This window comes from Lissotriton vulgaris, unplaced genomic scaffold (genome assembly GCF_964263255.1).
Source record: "Lissotriton vulgaris unplaced genomic scaffold, aLisVul1.2 SCAFFOLD_518, whole genome shotgun sequence".
NCBI classification, from domain to species: Eukaryota; Metazoa; Chordata; class Amphibia; order Caudata; family Salamandridae; genus Lissotriton; species Lissotriton vulgaris.
Window position 1 is genome coordinate 1,185,986 of NW_028243238.1, and position 3,397 is coordinate 1,189,382.

Genomic DNA, 3,397 nt, shown 5'->3' on the forward strand with positions numbered 1-3,397 from the left:
GTACCCCAAAACCCAAACCCTGCCCTAAAACCTTAAAACACCCCTGTACCCCAAAACCCAAACCCTGCCCTAAAACCTAAAAACACCCCTGTACCCCAAAACCCAAACCCTGCCCTAAAACCTAAAAACACCCCTGTACCCCAAAACCCAAACCCTGCCCTAAAACCTAAAAACACCCCTGTACCCCAAAACCCAAACCCTGCCCTAAAACCTAAAAACACCCCTGTACCCCAAAACCCAAACCCTGCCCTAAAACCTTAAAACACCCCTGTACCCCAAAACCCAAACCCTGCCCTAAAACCTAAAAACACCCCTGTACCCCAAAACCCAAACCCTGCCCTAAAACCTAAAAACACCCCTGTACCCCAAAACCCAAACCCTGCCCTAAAACCTAAAAACACCCCTGTACCCCAAAACCCAAACCCTGCCCTAAAACCTAAAAACACCCCTGTACCCCAAAACCCAAACCCTGCCCTAAAACCTAAAAACACCCCTGTACCCCAAAACCCAAACCCTGCCCTAAAACCTAAAAACACCCCTGTACCCCAAAACCCAAACCCTGCCCTAAAACCTAAAAACACCCCTGTACCCCAAAACCCAAACCCTGCCCTAAAACCTAAAAACACCCCTGTACCCCAAAACCCAAACCCTGCCCTAAAACCTAAAAACACCCCTGTACCCCAAAACCCAAACACTGCCCTAAAACCTAAAAATACCCAAACACCCCAAAACATATACATCAGTACCCCAAAACATATACTCCTATACTCATACTTATTTTAAAAAATACTTAAATTAATATATTTAATTTATAATATTTAAAAACGAAATAAATATTTTTTAATAATTAATAATAATTAAATCAATTATAAAATATTAAATAAAATAAAAAAAAAAAAAATACTTACCAATACTTACGATGTAATGGTATGCGTTGTAATAGCATCTGCTATGTAATGCCATGCGTTGTAATGGCATGCATTGTAATGGTATTTGCGATGTAATAGCTGCGTTGTAACAGCATTACGTTGTAAAAGATGCGTTGTAGCAGTAACACACCGAGACCTTTTGGCTATGCCAATGCTTGTTATTCTTGTGGTGGCTGGGTTGAAGATGAGTTTGAATTTTGTTTTAATAATCTTTGTCCCACTTAAGCTTTCTTGTTCATTTGTATGTCTATGGAAGAGTGCTTTGTGAAGAGTGCATTGATGACCAAGTAGCTACCCTGCAAATGTCTTGTAATGTAATATATTTGCAGGAAAGGCTACTGTAGCTCCTTTTTTGCGAGTGTGCTCTTGGCTTGTTGCAGTTGTACACCTGTTGACATGTCTGGATTGTGTGAGATCCATCTTGCAATGGTATTTTTTGTAACTGGTTTCCCTTTATTATTGTCTGTGAATTGAAGAGTTGTTTCCTGTTAGACCTGTCAGCCCTAGGGTGATCTTACCCTGTTTTTTCGCCCTTTGCCTTGTTTTTTTCACCATCTTTTTTTTGTTGGACCTAGGTCTCTGGGCGCCTTACCGCTGCCAATCAATTCTAAGGTGCAGGTGCTCTCTCCTAACAACATGGCTGCCACAGATCCCTGCTACTGCGGAGTGGCCTTTTTAAACACGCACTAGTAGTCAGGAGCAGGCTGGGACATTAGGATATAGTAGCACTGCCATCCCACCTTTACTGCCCATAGCCTAGACTTTGGAAGCTCCTGGAACCTTCCGGAATAGGGGAGGGGTTACACTTTGCCGCCTTTAGAGAGTGGTCACCTGACCTAAGGGTATTTAGGGAAAGGAGGGAAACCTGCCTGTCAGTTGGGGCATTACTGGACCTGGGGGAACCTCTGCGAGAGTTTAGGCGGTAGGGCCTAGGGGGGGAACCTACACACTGGAATTGACTGGGCCTGGGCACTGCTTTCTAAGTAAGGTGAGGGACTCTACCAAACCCACTGATCTGGCCCAGCGTTGGGGAACCCAGGGAACCACCTCCAGTGAGCCAAGGGAACCATCCTGCCTCTGAGCCACCAACTCAACCCCCCCCCCCCCCCCACCTTCTTCTTGCCCCACAAAACTGCCTACGAAGGGCGCAGAAGCCATCATGCTCCGCGAAAATAACTCCTTACATGCTGTTAGGACTGCTGGGGGATCAACCAGGCAACAGCGCTGTACCATCCAAGCGCTTCCCTGCCAGACCTGCGCCCCCCTGTGCTGTCCTGCCTAAGCTGAGTTGCCCAAAACTGTGTCATGGCCGAGCTGCTGTTGAATGCCGCCAAAGTGCTGTGAAGTCCTGGGCGCCATCATTCCCAAGCGCTGAGCAGCTGCAAGAGACTGCCTTAGTGCCTTCCACCCCGCTGGACTGTGAGAAGCGCTGTTCCCCTTTCTGGCGCTGTGCCCCCGTGAACGCTGTGCCCTTTAAGCGTTGTGTCGGGTAAGTGCTGCTGGTCCCTCACCGCCGCCGCCTGTTACCTGAAGAGCGTGGTGGCTGGACGCGCTGTTGCCGATCACCGCCACGGTCCGGGGGGTGCATACGCTGTCCCCGAGGGAGCCAAGAGGGGGTCCACGGCCGAAGGGAGCCTAGCGTGTGGCTTCTCCCCAGAGCAGCACCCAGAAAGAAAGCCAGTCCTGCCCCATCTGAGCCCGAGAGGAGCCCAAAAGTCAACCAATTGCCCAGTGAGTAAAGGGGTGATGTACCCATAGTGACTCGGATGTGGTAGCTACTTGTTTGATGATTTCCTCTGAGGTTGGACACATGTAGCCAAGGTGTTGCCCCTAAAGAATGTGGGTGTAGACCATGTTAATGATGCCGGGCTCATGTTAAGCATGATTCTATTGCAATATTTGGGCTTCTGTTGAATTATTGCAGAGTTCCCCTGTACAGGTAATGTTCTATATTGACACCAGGAAATGTTTTATCTTGAAGTATCCTATGAAATGTGGTTATCCTGAATCTGCCTAGGACAAGTATTGTTGCAGATGCCTATACAATGAAATGTTGCCTGTGTTTTAAAGGAATGGTTTTACCTATGCTTCTACAATGAAATGTTGGTTGATCTTTAAAGGAATGGTTTTACCTATGCTTCTACAATGAAATGTTGCCTGATGCATTGATGCTTGTTTATAATAATGAATTACTTACCTGCAATGAGACAAATCTAAATAAAAGCATCTTGTTTTAAACCGACTAGCTGGTGTGGTGTCATTTTATTGCGTGCGTTCCCTGTCTGTGTGAGTGTGTGCTGCACTTCTACTTAACACCTAGCTTTCGGGTGCCTTCCCCCTCGCCCCAAGCTACCACCGTGGATCTGGTGACCCCAGTTCTTACATTTCCCTTCCTGATTGCTCTAGTTTTTGCCATATTGTACATTATTGCTTTTCTGGTGTCTAACGTGTGTAGCACTCTATCTGCT